Source organism: Triturus cristatus, chromosome 1_2 (assembly GCF_964204655.1).
Source record: "Triturus cristatus chromosome 1_2, aTriCri1.1, whole genome shotgun sequence".
Lineage (NCBI taxonomy): Eukaryota > Metazoa > Chordata > Amphibia > Caudata > Salamandridae > Triturus > Triturus cristatus.
In genome coordinates, this window is record NC_140580.1 from 711,365,602 (window position 1) to 711,388,010 (window position 22,409).

Below are 22,409 nucleotides of genomic sequence, written 5' to 3' on the forward strand. Positions count from 1 at the left end.
CTTGTATTCACGGGATCATTGCACAACACACAACGCTTTTTGAGCACCACGCGTTATAAACTATGCAGTTACTCTCAGCATGCCATCAACCTGGATATCTTTGGTTATCATTCTTACTTTTCTCTTCGCACTTATTTGCACCCTTTTCTAACAAGTTTCACGTCCTCATAAGGATGCATTGCATAATGTTTTTGAGCACCATGTGTTATAAACAAAGCAGGTTTTTCCAGCATGCCATTAATTTGGATATCTTTGGTTATTTTTCTTTGCACTTATTCGCACATTTTTCCAACGAGTTTAACGTCTGCACAAGGATACATGATCCACATATTTGCAGGTGGTTGTTGTAATTCAATATCAGATAGTGTTAATTTCTTGGACTGTTTTGAATAGTCTCCCGTTTCATTTACAGAACATGTTAATGAGACCCCTGATGAAGGGCCACGTTTGACCCGAAATGCATTGGTATGAATAATATATGGATTAAAAAAAAATATTATTTGGCTACCAAGGCAACCATTAGCAGAATGATACCAATTGATTGAATACAATTGAAAAAGAAGCTTCAACAACGTGTTTTGATTCAAAGAATTTGTTGAATTGATTTAGGAAACATTTTGGTTTCCAGATAAGTCCTCCCGCCAGCTTGGAGGGATTTTTCCCTCCCAGCATACTTGTTGCAGTGGTATTTCACCTAGTGCCACGCGAGACCTGGTGACAGGTAACTTCTTCTCCCCTAACCCACCCAATACCTAGCCATGGACGGTATCCATTCCTGCCCTTGGAGCAATTGAAGGCGACCCTTCACTAGCTGTGGGGCTCACTATCACACAATCAGCAAAACTGCACTTTGGCCTAAAACAAAGCTGGGAGCTTACCCATTAATTTTAGTTCCGAGACTGCTTGTGGTGGTTCCATTTTTAGGGCTTTGCCTTGAATCTCTCGAAGGTTAGATATTATTGCTAAGAAATGTTTGATACATGCAAAGGGTAAGTGTTACTTGATTTCCCTCTTTTTTGGTTGTACATATTCATTTCCACGTTTGAGGACTCAACAAAACCATTTGGTGTCAACTTTGTTGGACCTTGAAATTAAAAGGATCATGTGTGGTTACTAAACGAACCTACAGCACAAGTGATATAGAGGCATCACACACTGACCCATAGTTCTGGGGGGAAATGAAGGGCAAATACAATAGTTTTTTATTGTATACCATGAACAGGTGCAGTGGCAGGGTAGATGATCCTTAGACGCCTTGCACTGTGATGCCTTAAAACGAATTGTGAGGCTTAGATGATCTTCTCTTGAGGCAGTGATTTACATCCATCTCTGTCTTGGATGCAGAATGTGTTGAAAAGCTTCAAATCACAGAGCGCGGCTGTTTGAAACAATTGCTTCAGGTCTACATGCTTCCGGTCTAAGGAGTATGAGATGAACCTTGTCTAATATGGGTTGGATGATTCTTCAGATCTGAAAACAGAAATCAAAGGACTTAGAATGGATTTTATTGAAAACACATCAACAGCTGCCTTTTAGTAAGGATTTGGGGCGTTTCTATATTTTAAAGGGGAGCAGCTCTGTTAGCCTGTTATTTATATAGGTGAAACACCAGTGTTACTTAATGGTACGTATGGAGATGACAGTGTGGCAAGTTTCCCTACAGTTAGACAAGTCTATCTTTCATATAGTTTATTGGTCATTGTTGACATGCAGTAACCTTCCTGTTTTTAGAAGTCATAAGACAGCATAGTGCTCGGCGAAGATAGCAAAAAACATCAACTTAAGAATGTTGGTGTAGACTAGGGGTCTCATTACGAGTTGGGTGGTCTCGAGACCATCGAACCTGTGGTTGCAGTCTGACCTCTGCGACCTTGGCGGTCCGACTGCCATATTATAAGTGCTGTGGTTGGACTGCATCCAGCCCGCTGCAACACCACCAGCACCGCCAGGATCCTGGTTTCCACGGTGCTGGCGGTGTTCAGAGTGGGGAGGAATGGAGGCGGTGCCGAGCCCAGCACCGCCATCCCTATTACGACTTGTCCTTTGGCAGACCTTTTCATGGCGGCAAAATCACCATGAAAAAGCAGGCGGAGCGGCAAGACGGGGGCCCTAAACAGGGCCCCCGGGCATCATTACCCATTCAGTGATGTGACTGGTGGCACATGTTGTGCCCCCCTATGTCTGCACTGTCGTGCGTGCACTGTGTAGCACGCATTCTCACTGCTTGAGTGCTATAATTGTTTTTGGTTTTTTTAGAGGCATGTGGATGGTCTTGTGTGCATGCCGTATGTAGTTTTTCTTTCTGCTTGTGCATGTTGGTGGCTAGGTTTGAGGTGCCTCCAGGAATCCAATTCCATGTAGACAGCCATTTCCCTTTGTACTTCTGCATGTGCTTGCCCACCATTTTGTATGTGTGTGTGTATTTTGCAGAGGTAATTGTTAAATGTTGTCTTGTGTGTGGGACACAAAGTTTATTTTAATATTTTATTGTTGCTGTTTTACTGGTGATATACTAGACCCATGATGGGCCCAGTAACAGGTGCATCTTCATACAATCCTGTTCCTGTAACCCTGCACGTTTTTATTGGTGGAAGGCGAGTGAGTTGCTCCAGCTATGGTATGACACACATATTTTCTTGGTTTTCCATGCCTCTTTTTTGTTGGCCTTGTGGTGCTAGACATTTTGCCAAAGCAGTGTGAGTGTGTGTCAAAGTCGGCCATTTTGTCCTTGTTCACCATACCTCCCTTTCTTGCATTAATGGCCATTTTTGCCACACAAGTGTGTGTGACTGAGTATGTGTACATATGTCATAGGCAGGCATTTTGTCTTTATTCTCCATGCCTCCTTCCTTGATGGCCAATGCCATGCGGTGAGCGGCCACCTTTTTGTTGAGCCAGTGGAATTTCTGATTATTCCTCATTTATTCCACTTTTAAAAGCAATTTACTAGGAGCATTGCTATTAGAAGAAGCACATGTTGTTCCTATTCATTTTAGTTTTATCCTAATATATTTTTTCTGATATACTTATTTGTGCTTGTGGCTATTGCAGTAATCTGTCATACAGAGTTGTTTTTAATTAATTAATTCAATATTTGCCTGCCTCCCAAGTGCCCTGCAGGGTTGCCTGGTATTAATTTTAGTTCATTTATTCTGTTTTTGCCAGCCTCCCATAAGGGATCTATTGGTCCTGGAGGGACAGCAGGGATTTTTATTTTCATTTATTTGGTTTTTGGCTTGCCTCTAATAGGGGCACCCTGAGTCCCAGAAGGACACCAGATGGTTTTATATTAATTTGTTCCATTTTTGCCTATGCTACACTCCAAAAAGGGTCCCCTTGCTTAATGGAAGGATATCAGGTATTGTTTACATTTAAAATAATTGATTTTTATATATTGTAATGATGATGATGATGGTGATAACAGATATCATACTGACAAGAATTACAAGTTCTCACTCTTTTCCTTCTTTGTTGCCTGCATGTGCATTTTTTAGATAATCTACTCAAATTATGTTTGTAAAATATTCTTTATTGAAGAGTTTAAGAGAAGTCATCTAACCTCTAGCAGGCCAATCCGTTCCTCATCAACATTCCAGAATCTCCAACCTCCAAATGGAACATAACTGCAATTGAAATACAATACATCCCCCCTCTCATTCAATTTGAATAGCTGCATTACTTTTCCACAAAAACATATACATCAGTAAGAACAAAACTGCAATAACCTTTTTTTTCTGATCGATAAAAGTGTTTTGTTTATTAACTTGTATTCTATTTTTTAATCAGCTATGCATGTGACAGTTGATGTTACGCTCAAATCTAATGTCTGGCTTGGGATTTGTTTTGAGAAGCGAGTTAGAGGCGGATCAGGTATTTCTGTAAGAGTTAATAGGATTAATCACGTCTCTACAACCAAATGTGCATCAAAAGCAACCAATCATATGTTGAATTATCATTAATTGTTTCAATACGCTTACTGATAGTTTAAACTATCAAAGTTTCACTCCCTTGCTCCTTTTTGAAGTATTGAATTTCATACAAACTTCTATCTTGGTTCTGGCTTGACTCTGCTGCAGAATGCTTTGGTTTCTTCCCTCCCTGTGTGATGCAGTACCGCATAGGCTCACTACGTGGCCTATTTGTTTGGAATATTAGCATAGACAATGAGGTCCTATCATCACACGAAACTGGATGGGACTTAGTTTTACTGTTCATTACACTTGAGCACGCCATCCTCATCGGAACTGCTGTGTGGTAAAGTACAGAGAAGTCTTGCAATTTTACTGTGCTTCGAAAGATGAAATCACACTCAAGATGAAACCAGATAACATCTATTCTATAAGCAGCAACCTCCCCACTAGTGCAGTTCACTGGAATGGCAGCATCTTCCCAGGTTTTTGAAGGAACATCTGCAAATGCAATAACTTTGTAAGTGACAAACTCTTATTCAAGGCAGGCCAGATATTTTTTTGTAAATTTCAGATAGGCGTTAAAGTGCTCCATCATAAAGAGCACACTTCCAAAACCATATTTATGATTTTAAAAAAAGTTGAAGACTTTAGCATATTTGAGCACCTCATCATGAACTGGGAGCACTTCCAATGCACACTTCACTGCCGCCTGGTGAAAAGAGCGAACAGCTTCAAAGAAATTAGATTATGCTTTTCTGGCTCAATAATCCCCATTTCAAGCATGTTCTTCAGCTTTCCACGTACACCAATGCCTACGTAGAGACTCGAATCGGGGATCTGACAGTCACAGGAGCTCAGATCTGGAAAGCTGGCTTCTGGGTTTTTCATGAATGATTGAACAACCTGATACACATAAGCTCTACATCATAGCAAAGCCAGAAGACCTACAATCACACCATACAACAGATGAATGACTGGATCTTCTCTCTGCAGCAAGAGATAGAAATTCACAAATGCTGGTAATGACTATTGAAGGAATAGGCGATAGATCTCAGTCATAGGGTTCTTAAAGCAATGAAATAGCCTCTGCATTCTGCTCCCGCAAGCTCCAGAAATATCCGGTGTTGACACAAAATAAGAACGAAGGGAGTCAAAGTGAAAAATAAGTTGATCCAAACCTGTAAGCATTCCAAGCCAACGGACATAAATTTACTTCAGCACCTGACAGTAATCTGAGTCCACAAACTTACAAAAAGGACCACACAAGTTTGTCATTTTCGATGCATGCTCAAACCAGAAGTATAAATCAACAAGTAGATCTTCTGCATCAAACTTCTTTAGGAAGCTACAGAAATCAGATTAGGCTTGTAAGGCACAGTTGTCCACTACTTGACATGGACATGCCATGAAATATGTTTGCATTATAATTGTGTGCAATTGTATTTATAGGGCTTAGGTTCCCCATATTAAAAGAGGTATTATCAAGCCCAAACTCAACAAAACTTTCCAAAGGAACGGAATGTTTATACACAGCATTACAAACAGCAGCAAATACACCTTCAGCTGTGTCAAACTTCCTTATGCAGATGTCCAGAAATTTGCAGCATATTGTGTCCTACCTAGAGTAAAAAATGTGTACCGTCAACGGACATGCTTTTTGTCCAGGGGCTTGATAACTGCTACCATCAATACATAGGCTGACAACAGATGACCTCATGTCATCAGTTAAATTAGATAACAATTCTGGTACAATTGCTTCGTTCAATATGCTGGCTACTCGTGCTCAATCACAAGTGAAGGACTTGCCAAACTTAGAGTCAGGAAAACTTTGCCATGTGAGACGGACCAAGTGATCATGTGCACCAAAAGGGATTCTGTGCTCAGCAAAACAATTGGTGAAATTCCATTCAGCATGTGTCACAATCCACTCTTCCATTGACTCTTGCTCTGCTAAAGCCCTTGCAATTGCCTTGTTACTTAACTCCTTTTCTTCCAAAGCCCTGTGTGCTCTACCTGAAACATGGAGTTTCACATCATATATAGCTTGACGAGAGCAGGATAAATTCTTTTCACAAATCAAACACTGAAAGAAGCTGGAATCATTTATGATAGGAACAATGACCCCTGTAAATGGACCAGTCTTGATCTGTGCCTTGTCAAGTTAGTCTATTAATATCTTGCTCTGCATTTTTTTTGAAAAGACGGCAACTGTCTCGTCGGCTACGTACTCTCCACAGAACTACAATTGCTTTAATCTTTATCGAAGATTACGCGAGCACAATTGGTGGTTTCTCATGGGTATTGTGGCTGATTTTGATCAGACAGGGAGACCTCCTTTATAATTAAATAATTTTCAGTTCTCTGTGAATGGTGTAGCTCTTCTTCACCCTCTTGCTAAGTTTCCCACATCTGACAGTCACTTTCAGTACTGGGCTCCATTCTCAGCAGCTCCATAGACCAGTATAGGCGGTGGATGGTAGTGCAGCCAGGCCACTGCAGTGAACAGAAACAGCAGGGTGCAGAGCCCAAGGTAGTGAAAGCACCCCTAGAGCAGCACTCCTGTGTTGAAAGACACAAGGTGCAGCCCTCTACTTCTCCCATGTTGAGAGCTCTTGGTGCAGCCCCGTCACCTGCGCAGACCCTCAGTGCAATGCCCCCTTAAAAGAGAATGTCCCCCCTCTATTTGTAGAACCTCAGTTTGCAGTTTGCTTTGCAAGTTCCTCACGGTAGCGATGCCCACACTGAGTGGGAAGGGACCAGCCATACAGTACTTCGCACCCGCTGTGACACCAAAAGCTCTTTCGCCTGCTAGAGACGCTGAAAAATAAGCCTGTTAATTTTCAGTTTGTCGGAGGACGCCACACGTCTTTCATGATGAGTTTTCGCACGGAGAGCAAACAGGAAGTGCCTCCACCCAACAAAACTGCAATAACAACAAAAGAAAATACTGTATCTTAAAAACTAAAACACTATATTACAAAAAAAAACATGCAATTAACCTACATATTTAAAAAAAAAACTACAACTGGAAAAGAAGGAGTTATATCATTGTTCCAAACTGAACAAATGACCAAAGCATAAGAATTAGTAACAAACGTAATCATCAAACCTACTTGGCCTCTTCATCTTACGCACCTCCACGCTTCCCACAGCAGCTCGGGCATATCCCGTTATTTTTCTATTGCTGGTTGTCTTACAGGAATTCACATTATTTTGTAGTCATGCATGCCATTATAAATCATTACACTTTGTCACCTTTGTCACATTCCACTTCCTCCCATCCTCTAAACAGACAGTGTTTCTCTTCACAACACTTATATTCTTGGGACTTGACCACTTGGAAAAAATGTTATTCTACCACCTCTCACCCAAACAGCCACCAAAAACCCTTGAGGTATTTTCTGAAATTTTTCATTGTACCTTTCCACATACCTGTTTTGGTACTCCTCGACTTTCTCCTTTAACTTGCCTTGTTCATGCTTAGAAGATCCACTCTTTCCATCCAAGCAGGAGTCACTTTCATATACGCAACAGTTCCTTCAAGCGAAAGGAAGGGTGTTTATCCAGTGACAGAATGTGTCATATTTCTATAATTTCACAACATGTTCTTAACTTTACCATTGCAATCGATCCCAGTTCCAACAGCCAACTGGATACATTCCTGCAACACACAATTAAATTACCCCGTAATAAATTCTCCCAGGTATGATATACCGCAGTCTTGTGATGCTTTACACCTTGCTTTTCCAAAAATTGATGAACTTCCTCTGCTACAAACTGTGGGCCATTGTCAGAAACTATCCATTCAAGAAAGCCCCCTCTGCTGAAAACCTCTGCACAAAACAGTACCACATTAGATGCCTTAATCTCTTTCGTGAAAGCCACCTCCAACCACTTGGAATAATAGTATGCCAGCACCACAGAATATTTTCCTTCCATCCCTCCACCACTGAAAGGACCGCATATATCTATTCAACCTTTGCCATGCTGTGGAAGGACGTTCTGTGGCAGCAATGGGAGTTTCAACTACAGTATGAGACTTGTAACTGCATGTGCATGCAAGACAATCGTGCACATACTGTTAAAATTCTCTGTCCATTCCTGGTCACCAAAAGTCCACGTCAGCTCTCCTTTTCGTGGCTGACGTTACTCCATGTCCTTCATGCAACAACTCCACTAATCTCGAGCGCACACCAACAGGTACCACCAGACTACCACATCTTCTAACTATACCATCCACCATTGATAATTCAGACCACACAGTCTTAAAGTCACTCATTTCCAGCCTATCCACCTTATTAGTCCACCAGTCTGTGACAAACAAGATATGAGTAACTGTAGAGTCTTGTTGGGCGTCAACACCTGCCTCCACTCGTCTTCGATAACAGCACCCCTACATGACTCTTCTACATTGGCTATTACCCACTCACCATCTTCCATTCTATCCTTGTGCTGAACAGGCAAATGGGACAATCGGCATTCAGATTTTTTGTGCCTGGAACATACTTGATTTCAAAATTGAATTCTTGCAGTCGGTACAATCATTTGGTAATTATTGGAGTTGCCTTTCATGCCCCTTTCATGGAGAATAACTATATGAGGGGCTTGTAGTCAGTGTGTAATTCAAATATGATCCCCCACACAAAGGTCTTAAAATGCTGCACACCTCACCAACAAGTCAATGCCTCCATCTCAATAGTAGTGTATGTCCCCTCAGCTCCTTTTAGAGTTTGTTATGCAAAAGCAGCTACCCTTTCTTGACCGCCCTTTCTTTGCATCAGTACAGCCCCAAGACCACAAGGACTAGCATCCACAACCACTATGCTCTGGTCTTTTTGGTTTAAAAACTACAACCTTGACAATAGCTTCTTACACAGTGTCAAATGGCAACTGACATTCTTTGGTCCATTCATACTTCACCCCTTTTTTCATTAAAAGGCGCAGTACATAAACCTTGTTCGAGAAATGTTCCACAAACTTGAAAGAGTATTCGGCCAAACCCAAAAGGGAACAAAGTTGTTCCTTGTCCGCAGGTAAGGGCGCTTTCTCAATGGCCTCGACCACTTTGTGTTTGATTCCATTCCAAAATAACACATGTCACAAGTACTCCAAACTTACATTTCTCCATACTCACTGTCAATCCTGCATGTTCCGACCTTTCCAATACCGCATTCAGAATAACATTGTGTCGGGTGGGCGTGGCCAACCGCCGTGAGAAATGGCCACTCACTAAGGTGGCTCTGTCCAAGCGCGCCCGTTCCCAGCAAATATCCAATCTACCTTTATCCGGTAGCTGGCTGAAATCATTGCCTGAAGCACCGGAACACGCAGTGAACTATAAGAGCCGGGTTACCGCTGATTCCGGCTAGTGGTTCCGGCGTCTGACTCGTCGATCCACTCTGCGGCCCAGCCGTGGTGCTGTGCAGCACGGAGCGCAAGAGAGTCTGGTCCGCTGCCTGAGGCTCTGGTCCGAGTTACTGCTCCTACTGGGGGCGGTCGGGTCAGGGTCTGCCTGTGAAGCCGGAGATCATCTGGAGCGGGAGCGATGCCCCTGCGTGAGTAAGAGCGACGTGTGGGGCTGGCCAAGAGGAGAGGTGCGCTCTACGAGACAGGAGGCCGGGTCAGCCTCGGACTAACGATCGCTGGAGCGCCCCCCTGGGGTGCCGGGTGCTGCAGTCATCGGAGGAGGCGAGGTGCCAGCACTGCAGTCTTTGGCCCCGCTGTCCCTCGAGGGAAGCCCTGAGATCGCCTGTTGGGCCCCAGGTAATGGAAATTGCTGAAGTGCCACTGGGGCAGGCCGGCTTGGTCTTGGGGGCTGCCTGACAAGGACTAAAGGAGCAGAGCACATTGCGACGGCCCCCTGCCGTCCATTGTCGCCCAGGGTACGCTCGTTGTCACCCTGAGTGGGAGAGGCCCCACTTGTCGACCCTTGGCAGACTCAGGAATTACCGCTGCCAGACGTGGTGAATGGGAGGGGATCTTCCCCACCCTGGAGCGAAGAGGTGGCCTTGCGACCTGATGGGGGTCTGAATGAATGATATTGGTCACTGATAGGAGAGGGTGGGCTACCATCACTTTCACCGCACGATTGCTGCTATTCAGTGGTGGAACTGCGGAGGGCTTGAGATTTTTCCCCTCAAGGAGTGGTGCACGGGCCAGTGATTGGAATCTGGGCCTTGGTGGCTCACGGGCCCCAGCAAAACACCCTGTCTCGCGGAAGCAGCGCCACCATCACCTGGTGCCGAACCCTGGTGGCGTAGATCGGGCTTGCTCTCTCTCCTCCCGAACACACATCACCCAATGTGTCCTCATCATGGCTGGGGATTGTGGTTCCAAAGCGGCGGTCCAAGCCAAGTTGACTAAGTTTGCATGGGACAAGGGCCCGGGTGCGAGACCGAAGGGAGGTGTGGCAGCTTCGGAGAAGCATCAGTCTGGAGAAGAGGCAAGGGAGCCACGCCGCACGAAATTCTTACAGCCATTACGACCGTTCGCACATTGCTGGAGTCGCGCATCGATTCTGTGTCCACTGAAGTATCCCTCATTCGGGCGGATATGCGCTCCTAAAAGAGGTAGAAATAAAAGCCAGCTCCTTGGTTGATGACACCTCGGATCTACAGCGCAAGATGCATGACCTTCAGGGCCAACACCACCAAACTTGAAGCGCAACTGGATGACTATGAAGGGCGCTCTAGGCACAAACACAACTGCATCTTGGGGGTTCCGGAATCCCCGGAGGGGCCCGCAGCCGACTTTTTTGTAGAGGACTTGGTCACCACCTACCTCAAACCAAGCGGTCTATCCAATTTCTTCTCCGTGGAAAGAGCGCACCGGGTGCCGGGGGTGCCAGGCGGCAGACCGAAACCGGGGGCACCCCGCGGCCCTTACTGGCTAGGATTTCCAATTTCAGAGATCGAGACACCATCCTGCAGGCTGCCTGGCCTGCGCCCCCATTGGAATTCCAAAACAGTAGAATCACCTTCTTCCCGGACTTCACCCTCCGGGAGCAGAGTCAGCGGCGCAGCTTTCTCGATGTTAAGAAGTCGCTTCGTGAGCGGGATCTGAAATACGCTATGCTCTTTCCGGCCAAGCTGAGGGTGGATTCGGACAGAAAAGCTTGGTTCTTCATCACCCCTGAGGACGCCTGGGAATGGTTGGATAGCTGGCGTGTTACAGGCCACAAGGGCAACCGAGCCCGCAGGGCGAGACTCGAGAGGGGCACTGAAGAATCCAGCGGAGGTTCTCCAGCCGGCGAGCAGGAGGCAGCGACAGGAGGGTCTGAATAACTGGTCCGTAAGTTGCTTTTATCACAGAGGGGGGATTTACCTCTTTGCTGACTGAATGGGGTGGGACTCCTGCCCTCTTAGAACTTGAACTCTTTATGGAACTGTAACTCTGGGACTTCTTCGCAATGGACACACTGTGAATTGGACATTGATTTGTGGTCGTATGCCCTTATTTTGAGTCCGCAATGTGTTTACCAGTTACTGTGTTCTTTGGGACGGGTGCCCGGTTGGACACACGCACCCACAAGTTTAAGGTGTGGGTGATAGGCACTCTGCAAGTTCGGGTGAGTGGGAGGTTTTGACACCGCCATGCAGGGAGGGGGGTTCTGTTTATTGCATTTGTGGGGTTGGGTTCCTGTGCCAAGTGTCGATCCACTGAGACCCATAGCCAGATCGCTATTCTGTTTGCTCTCTTTGGTGCAGGTGAGGGGGGTGGGAGGTGGGTTTGTTCAGTATTGTTTTGTATTTTGTATGTGTGACATGTATGACACATTTGACTGGCTTCATGTAGTGACAGTTACAGGTTCCATGTTTTGGTATATCTATTTGTAAAGGGGAAATGGTCTACGGGAGTGACTCCTCCTGGGGGCCCTTCTGGGTGGTTCCCTCCACGACTGAGCGTACTCCTAAGAAAAAGTGATGGGCACGACGACTAGACAGGAGCTTAAGTTGCTATCGTGGCATGTCAGTGGACTGGAAGATAAGATTAAACAGGGCGTTAGTCTCCAATTTTTAAAGCATCACTCCCCTGACATTGTCCTCCTTCAGAAGACCCACCTGCTTGGAAATGCATTTAAGGCCCTGTCAAGATGGGGTTTCCAGCTGGTGGCGCACTTGGCCTTCGGTTCTGGTTCCTGGGCAGTGAGCATACTGGTCCGCACTGACGTCCTGGGTAGATTTGTGGCTGTCTACGGGACCTGGGAGGGGTGCACACTTAATCTCCTTTCTGTCTACATACCGCCGGAACTGCACACAAAGGCATTCATAGATCTTGGCGATCTCCTTTTAGACTTACCGGATGGCAGATTGTTGATGAGGGCAATTTCAATTCTATTGTCTCTGATTCCCTCGACCGATGGCCCCAGAGGGCCGTACCACCCTCCCGCCCTCCCGGAGGCAGATCCACAGCTTTCTGGGAGCGATGGGCCTGGTGGATGTCTGGAGGGGACTGCACCTGGCCAAACTACAATACACCTACTTCTCTGGCCCTCATCGCAGAATGTCCTCTATAGACTATGTGTTGACACTAGCGCATCAACACCGTCAGGGACATACAGCACCTGGCTAGGGGGATCTCCGATCCTTCACCCATACAGTGTTGCCTAGAGGTGGGCGAGCCCACAGTCTGCCGTATTGCCCCGATTAACTACTGGTACCTCACGAATCCCCACATCAGGGATGAGGTCTTGAGTGAGTCTGACCTTTACTTTCAGGAAAATGAAGGGTCGGTTGACTCGATGAATACGCTTTAGGAGGCCTACAAGGTCGTTATACAGGGGTGGTCTTGGCCCAGATCACCGGACAGCGTAGAGAGAGGGGAGCAGACATGACGCGCTTAGAGGGAGAAATCTTGGACCTAGAGAACGCAGGCAGGATACAGTACTAGGCAGAGGTGCATCAGAAACTGCGTGTCAAGGTCAAGGAGTTCTCCGACCTGGCTATGGAGGCTGCCAAGATGCACTATAGGGCCACGCTCAGCTGAATCTACAACGTAGGTGATAAGGCTGGCAAATAACTGGCTTGGCTAGATTGCAGGGATAGGGCTCATCGCATCGTGGTTGAGATAGAAACAGACTCACATTCCCGCCTCACTGCACCTCAAGACATAGCGGACGCATTTGGCACATACTATCAGATGCTTTACACATCCCATATGCTGCACACGGAGGAAGAGGCTTCCTCGCACGTGATATTTCGATGCCGTCACCAACTGAGGAGAAGCGTTCTGACCTCGATCTCGACATCACAGTCGCAGAGGTTGAAAAAGCCATCCAGGATTTGCGTGGGGGGAGGAAGCATTGGGCCCTAACGGTCTGCACATCGAGTTGTTCAAGCTCACGGCAGGCAAGACAGCACCCTATCTCACCGAAATGTACCGCGAAAGTAAAAAATAGAGTATCCTTCCTGAGGATCAGAGACTCGCTAACATTGTCGTCATTCATAAAGTGGGTAAACCAGCCACCAAGTGCTCATCCTATAGGCCCATCTCGTTGCTTAACTGCGACGCGAAAATCCTAGCGAAGGTTCTTGCCACTTGCCTGCTCGGGGTCCTTACCCGCTTGGTCCATCCAGACCAATCGGGGTTTATGCCTGCTAGAAATACCTCCCTAAACTTGCACAGGCTCCACGGAGAGCTTGGCCGGGTTGACACAATCAGAGAAGACGCTGTTGTGGTATCCCTAGATGCTGCTTCAGCATTCAACACCATCGAATGGCCCTACATGTGCGCAGTGCTTCAAAAACTGGGTTTTGGCCTCGAATTTATCAATTGGGTGCGGCTTCTATACCATCAACCGCTTGCCCAAGCCAACAATAGGAAGTCTCCCATTTTCGTTCTCGGCAGGGGCACCAGACAGGGTTGCCCCTTGTCTCTGCTTCACTTCGCCTTGGCCCTTGAGCCTTTGGCAACATGGGTCTGTCAGGACCCTGTCATAAGGGGCCTTAAATGGATGTCAGGATGGGAGGACCGCATCTCATTATATGCATATAATATCTTGCTCTATTTGGCCTCCCCGGCTGCATCCCTCAATGTGGTCCTAGACATATTTCAGGTGTTTGGTAGGTTTGCGGGATATTCTATAAACTTGTCTAAATCATGGCTCTATGTCCTGTACGGCAAACGGCCTTCGCTCCTTCGGGGCTGCCAATTGACGGAGGCAGCCGATGGCTTTAAATATTTGGGAATCTGGGTCTCTAAAGATCTATCTAGATTTTACAATTGTAATCTTCTGCCGCCTCTAGTGCGCCTTAAATCAGATGTCCAAAACTGGAAATCACTTCCGTTGACCCTTTTGGGGATCACGGCCCTATTCAAAATGATATCCCTTTCCAGATTCTTATATGCGCTACAGAACACTACACTCTCTGTCGACACCTCGTATTTGAAGGAACTCGACTGTGTCATTCAAGAATTGGTATTGCAACACATAAACTCACGCTAGGGTGTTATGATGGGGGCATCGGACTTCCGGATATTAGGAAGCACTATTGGGCATCGCAACTCGCAGCAATCAACCAATGTATGTACAGGCCGCAGGGTGACCCTGCCTTTCAGATCGACAGGTGGCTCCTCCCGGGTGGCGGCTTCAAGGGCAGTCTATATGTATGATCCTTGAAGCCTGCTCTGACTGGTCCGACCGGGCATGCAGTGCATGTGTGGAGGGTGGCTACCAGGAGCTTGGGTTGGGAAGGAAAACTCACACGTCACTGTGGCACAGCGAGCAATTAGGTAAACTGATCCGCTCGAAGGGCTTCAACAGATGGGACCTCATAGGTATCTCCAAGGTAAGTTATTTATGGAAGTCGGTGAAGTGGTCCCTTTTTCCCTGTTGCAGCAAGAATACGATCTAGCCCAGTCTGCATATTTTAGATATCTTCAAATTAGGCATGCTTTGCTCGCTGTGCTTCCCAAGGGTAGTGAACTCCCTGAATCCTCCCCACTCGAAGACAGAATTTTGGACGGCGACCTACTGGAGAAAGCCATATCACTCATTTATAAAAAGCTCATCAACAACATGACGGATCCCCTGACCCACTTGAGAGCCAAATTGGACGACGATATTGTAGGTTTGAATGATGAGGAGTGGCAGGCAGCAGTGGCCTCCCCTCGGGAGGTGGCCATCTCCTCCAGGCTCCGTCTGGTGTAATTAAAGCTTCTCCATAGATCCTACCTGTCAGGGCCCCTGATGGTTAGCATGAGTTACACTTCAGATGGTGGCTGTGTGTGACAATGTGGGCAGGAGGGAACGTTTATCCATACTCTCTGGGAATGTGCAGTGATTTAAAGCTACTGGGAGGGGATTGTGCGACTGATGGAGGAAGGGTTGGGGCAACAGATTCATTGCAATATTAAATTGGCTCTGTAGAATGTATGGGATCCTACTGACTAGAACTCCAGGGAACGAACGTGGGCTACCTTGGGGCTGATGGTTGCCAAACGGAATATTGCCCGATTGTGGAGGGCTCAGAACCCACCGAATACAGCAGACTGGGGCAGTGATATGGGCTGGTGTATGGTCACGGAGAAGTCCATTTACGAAGCCAGGAAGTGCCCAAACAAATGGACGCAAATATGGGGGCAATGGAATGTCCACATGGGATGAATTTGTGAACCTCTGAGATCCAGAGAGGCTATCACCAGTGGGACCTAACTTCGTACAATCGAAACTGTTACTTTCATTTTATGATAAGAATGTTTTAATGAGCCATTTACAATGTAACATTTATTACTTACATGCTTGTAATTATATTGCCTATGTGTCATGCCATTTTACAATAAAAAAGAGTTATAAAAAAAAAGAATAACATTGTCACTCTCTTTATCAGGACCCCACACTAAAATGTCATTCTGGAAGAACAGCACATTAGTGAGTCCCTTTAAAATGCTTTGCTCACCCTTTGAAACATTGCTGATGCCAAACTGAAAGGCTTGCGTACAAACTGAAATGCACCTTTGTTATTTATAAAGGACTTCAGATGTTTTGACTTCAAATGCAAACACACCTGATAATGGGACTTGATGTATCAATATTGGATTTTGCGATTTCATAATAGCGAATTTTACCGATTCGCTATTATGGAATCGCAAAATTCAATGTATGTAGGTTTCGCAATAATAATTGTAACCCCTACATATTCCTTATATGCGACTCATAAATTGTGAGTCGCAAATAAGGAATGGCTTCCCATTCATTCAGGCCCATAGGAAAAGTGCATTTTTCTTGGAATTCACAAATTACCACCAATTTGAAGTTGGTGGTAATTTGCGATTCCTTAAAGCCAGGTCACAATTTTTTTTGCTTCCTACATTGCACTTAAGGAATCGCAAACTGCGATTTCTTGAATGCATTTGCAAAATATGTAATCTCGAAAATTGCGATTCCCTATTTTGCGAATGTCTTTTGGGATGAAACATCCCAAAAGGCTTTTTCCTGTTCACAAATGGGCCGATTCTGCGAATCGGCCCGTTTGCAAAAGGGAAAACGCTTGATACGTCTGGCCCAATATGCACTTAACAAGTCCAAGAACAAGAAGTACGTAGCATCTCTGATGGTCATGAGCATTTCATTAAAACATGGAACAGGATGATGGTCAACTCAAATAGATTAGTTCAAATCTCTTAAATCCATAAACATCCTCAAGTTCCCATTGTACTTGGTTGCCAACACGATAGGGCTGAGACACTCATAGGACTCAATAGATTCATTAACCACTGAAGCGCAAAGACGGTCCAGCTCTTCCCTCAACTTACCCCTAAAAGCCAAAGGTACCTTCCTTACTTAGGGGCCTATTAGGATGGTGGGTGGACCTGAGTCCGCCCGCCATACTAGCGGGAACAGGACCACCTGCCTGCCATGTGGCGGTCCCGCACCCCTGATTATGATGCGACCGCCACAGCGGCGGTTGCATCTGGCATTTTAACATTGCGATGGGTGCTGCTGGCTGCAGCACCTGCCGAAATGGTAAAATGCCATGTTGTGCATTTCCATGCACAACGTGGCAGGCACCACATGGTGCCTGCCACCTTGTGCATGGAAATGTAGGGGGTACCATAGGTACCCCCCAAATGCACCCCTCACCCCCCCAGGGTCCCAGAACGGGCCCCCAAAGCAAATCCCCGCGAGCCCTTCCATGACTGCATCGCCGCCATGGAAAGGCCTTCAAATGCTCAACATCCTAATATGGATGGCGGTGCCTGCTAAGCACCGAGGCACCATATTTGGGCCCCTGCTCCGCCCGGTCGGCAATCGTAACGATTGCCGACAGTCGGAAAAGCGGCGGATGGACTTTCCGTCCGCCGCGATACCCACCGCCATCGTAATATGACAGTGGGTAATTCAGGTTATTAAGGCGTGGCCATCGTTACGCCATCGTAATCAGCCCCTTCGTGTACCTTGGGACTATGTCCTTTTCTTAAAAAATGATACGATGTTCAAACTTTCTCAGGCACCCCAACTGATTTGCAAACATTTTGGGATATTTACTTCTCCAGAGTCCACTATTTACATTGTATGTGAGCAGCACTTGATCAGGATGAGTAGGATTCAAAATCATGCCCAAAGCGTTCTTTGCTTTCCATCCCAACAAAGCCTCCCCCTCTTCAACCACATATACTCCCGCACATGCATATCTTCCCTTACACTCCAGTGTAACAACAAAATACCCCAATATAGGTAACTTCCCCTACAGTAACCTTCAGGTTCCACATCTTTAGGATGCAACTCAGAATATGCCTGTTAAGTTGTATAGTGAGCATGAATCAGCTCACATGGAGATCTCGCTGCCATTGAATCTTACTTCACACTTCAGGGGCCAATACCCTTCCTTGATATCCAAATGACACATTCAGAATTCTGATTGTTTTCATTCACAAGCAATATTTTCCCTCTATTATCATCAGACCAAACCCTATTCTCGTCACAATGGTGTGTCATTTTTTGCACCACATTAACATGTTGTTCATTCCCACTGCACACTTTAAACTTGCACACTCTTGATAAAGGGCCAACCTTCTTGCTTAAAACACATTGCTTTTGAAGCAGGACAAAAGTCAAACTCAGCTAAGTGCTTTGTCCTTCCACAACAGTAGCATGTTTCCTTTGAATATTGTCCCATGGCAGATATCTTAGGGTTGACGTCTTTCTGTGTTTTTTGCACCATGTGAATATTATCAGTCACCCTTTTCCTTCCTGTGGACCACATTACGCTCTTTCACATACCTGGACGTATTCTCCATACATTGTGCAATAGTGATTGTTTTTTCAAGCGTAAGATCTCTCAACTCTAATATTCTTCCTGAGTTCTAATGTTTTTACTGGTGTTGATTAACTGGTCTCTTGTGAGCTCTTCATGCAGATCTTTAAATGTGCTCATTACTGTAAAAGTTCTAAGAATAGACACATACTGTTCAATACTCTCTCTCAGCAATTGAGCACAGGAAACAAAATTTATCCCTTGCGAGTAAATTGCTCATTTTCTTCCCCAAATTCTCCTCTAAAGCCCTCCTACCGCATGTATATAGTCATCATCAGCCACTTCATCTTCATCGGAAGCATCATTACCATTACCCTCACCATCCACAGGAATTGGCATAGTTTTCAATACTTTCCTTCCCTCCACACCCAAATTATGCCACAATATGTCAAACTTACATTTGGCAACAAACACATCCCTGCCTGCCACCTCCAAATAGGTCTCAAATTACTACCGCTAATCCTCCCATGTCATTAAGGATGTCCTGGACTTTGCAAAAATTTAGAAGAAGGAGCAACTAACTGAAGATCCATCTTGATCTCTTAAAACAACAAACTGAAACAGTAAAAGTCATCACTGTTGTCTGTCTAGAACAGGGTTCTCCAAAGTCAGTCATGGAGGGCTGGATCCATGCCAGATTTTTAAGATATCTACAGTTATCTGTATGGGGATATGCTAAAAATCTGGTATGGATCTGCCCTCCAGGAATGAAAAAAACAACATAACGGAATAGTCACCAATGCTCACTGTTCATTCATGTGCCAGGACGCCAAAGCTCCACTTTGCTATTATCCCTGCCCCACTTCCACTATGTAGCTTCTTTCTGCCACCAGGTATTCTTCTATTGCCACGTTTCTGAAATGACAAGACCAGGTGTAGAACACTTCTGTATAGCACACCTTTTCTCTGGTGTCAGCTGGAGTGCCTCCTCTGCTAATCCATCAGGATGCTCATCTTATATAATTTAAATCAGCCATGCAAAGTGCATATAGATTAGGGATGTTATGGCTATATAGATAGCCCTGTCGGCCCGTGGATGAATTTACAGATGACATTTGTACATATTGTGAAAACAGACCTTGCACATCTTGTTCAGGGAATTGTGATAATGTTGTATGAAGCTAGATGTGTAAACAAGTTTAGTTTCAGGGAAACATATCCAACATTGTTGCGCACTCAAATGTGCAAATGGTTACTGCTGAAAAACAGGACCATGTGTGAAATAAGCTGCTTTGCTACATCGGCCTAACTCGGGAATATAACACCCACTCATCATACTAAGGGTCAATACATAAAAACTATCTATAAAGCCAGCAGAACATTTAAAAATGTTAAAAAACGACTTTTTAAAACATCTAAAAGCTATGTAGAATCATTCTAAAAAGTCTGCAAGCCATGATAATATGTAAGCTAAAAAAAAAACCTTGAAGCTGATATAAAATCATCTAAAAGCAAGCTTCATAAATGCCTTAAGAGTTAATATATTGTTTGAAATCCCAAGCACTCAGAAAGCCATGGTGTCTAGAAGTGAGAGGTGAAAAAACACAAAAGCTGTTTTCGTTCATTTTGTTTTACAACAGGCCAAATCGTTCCCACATGGAAAAGCCAATTTTGTTTTATGTGTTCCAAGTGGTAGACACAACCTTGCTGTTGCCCACAACTACAGACGACGATGCCAGAAGCGCACCTCCAAACAGGGTAATGGAGCAAAGGTGATTCCATCCTAACTCCGAAAATTGTCTGAAAGGTGCTAACCAAACCAGAGCCGATACATTTACAAAAGTGCACTATTCCCTTCATATCAAACACATTAAAGATACGTGGACCAGCTCCCCAAAATACAGTGGGAGGTTAGTGTGGAGTAGTGTCTGTATTTCAGGCGAGGACCTTGCAACCTGGCGATCCAATGTCTCTTTGTTGTAAGGCCACATTCTTTTGGAAAAGCATGACTTTCAGTTTGCTCAGAGAATCAAAATCGAAGGCCATAACCTTGCCTCCCTAACTGTGCGGGCAGGTGGAAACAGTACTTGTGTACAACAACTCACTATGGAATTAACTATCACTAGATAAGCGATGCCCGGTTCCATTATGCAGCAACCTTGATCATTCAGCATCAAATAGCTCCCATTTGAGAGCAGCCTGAACACCGGATGAATCACAGCAGCTGGAGAACCTTTTAGATAACAAGACAAGTTTGCCACTTAACCATTGCATGCCCTGTGGAGACAAATGTCCTTGCAGACTAAGAAACAGTTTAAAGCATCCTCACCTTCGGAACCGCTAAGGAAAACCTCTATGTCCCCATTCCTACATCAAAAACCTGAACAGTAATTCCCAATATTCATGCACATAACCTTCCCATAGTGCTTCGTATCTGCCTACCTGTTGGTATCGGAGAGAGTATTGGAATTGGAATGTCGTGACCGGTAGGGTTATACAATCATGGATTATCTAGTCAGTAGATGGTGTATCAGCCCCGGTGAAAGGTAATTGGTCTAATTTTTCAATGTGCAACATGGTATATTTTGCATCTCTGCGTGCCATTTTTATCTGTCTTTCTGTTAGATCATATGCTGAAAACAGACGTGTACTACTGCTGTAACGCCATGGCACATGCCAGAACGTAACTTTTGTAACATCCAGTTCAGTATTATGATTGACCATAATTGTGACTGTCCATGTTGTAAAATAGACATTTCTTGCTGCATTATGTCAATTGCTGAAGACAATATGTTGCCCAGTGAATACATCCTGGAGGATAATGTAGTCATACCATTGTCAACCACAGCCGATTCCTTTTCTAAGTTAACCCTGTCAACCTCGCACAATCTCTCAGCAGCTTCCACTTGAGAAATTTTCCACAGCTCGTGGTATATGCCGTACCTAAAGCGCTTTTGACGTGGGTTCTGGAGACCTAATAAAAAATCCCTGAGATCCATGTCATCAGGAAGAAGGGACAAGTGTTGCTTCACCTAGGAAATGTTGAGGTGTTTGGCTAATCTGGGCATAACTTCCCAACACTGTATGACGTCACCACTGTTAATGTTCAATTTGTACATATTGCTGATCAGGCCTTTTGATCCTAAATCCTTTGGTGTTACCAAAGAATCTAGATTGACACCTATTTGTGTCGGTCGGCAAAACCACCCATCCCTTCCAATTGTGATCCGATGAATTAAAAGAACCATTATGTATCTAGTGTTTCCTCATGAAAATGCAGAAATGCACGGTGTGTTGGAATCCTTAATTTTTGCTATACCAAGGCATGAAGTTTGTTGCACTGTTTGTCCCCCGTACAGATTTTGTGTCTATGGTGTCTTTCCAAAAGTCAAAAAACCCTTGTAGACAGTTGGAAAATAAAGGAAGCAGAGTATATTAGCTTGGTGTTTTGTTTTACAAAAGTTCAGAAGGGCCATACACATCATACAATACCATGTCCCATACAATTTCTTCAAGAACTGGAACTGCTGTAATGTTCACCAGGGACAGGTACCTCAGTTCACGGAGCGATGATGTGTGTGGTTTAAGAACCAAGTTCCCAAATTGCACTACATGGCGTTCTGGGAGAAAGTGTCCATTCAGAAGTAGGAAAAAGACAATTACCAAACCGATTTAAAGTACCAGGAAAAGTAATCCAATTGTAATCCAGAAATGTATCCAGGGAACAACAAAGTCAGTCTTTTTTAGCCAATGATGGAGAGCATACATTTGTAGCTTGAACGGGAGAGGCGGTGTTGGCAATTCAGGTTCACTTGGATCTGATGAATAATCATCATAATGCATGAAGTAGCTAGTTGCCATCCGGTCTGTTCTTGCCAGCTCAGTAGGTTTTGTAGAACTGGTAGATTACTTGTTATGTGGCATGTTTACGTAGATGTCAATTTTTCAAATTGAAATTTCGGACTCGTTGATTGTACAGTTGTAGTTGTTTCAACAGGGAGAAGTATCATTTTATTGCCGTTTACAGCTTCTCTTTGGAGAGTGGAGTCTTCAGTCGTTATTAAAGCTTCCATCTGAATTTCCTGTACAGTAGCGAGAGGAGTACAGCGGCTACCCAGGAGCCCACATGTCTTACTGTTAAGAATCGGCCACATAGTGTGGTTTGATCAGATCAAATGAGACAAACCTTTTGTCTCGGCCACCGGCAAGGGGTGGAAGAAGTACAGTTCTGGTACTCTCAACAGCTAGGACATGTACAGGCACTCTGTATGATGGCCCAAATTCTTTTTTGTCCACTATCTTT

General features: G+C 45.0%; 1 pseudogene; it reads right to left on the reverse strand.

Moving 5' to 3' along the window:
* Positions 1–3,984: 3,984 nt before the first annotated feature.
* Positions 3,985–6,350, reverse strand: LOC146867877 (uncharacterized; annotated as a pseudogene).
* Positions 6,351–22,409: the final 16,059 nt, after the last annotated feature.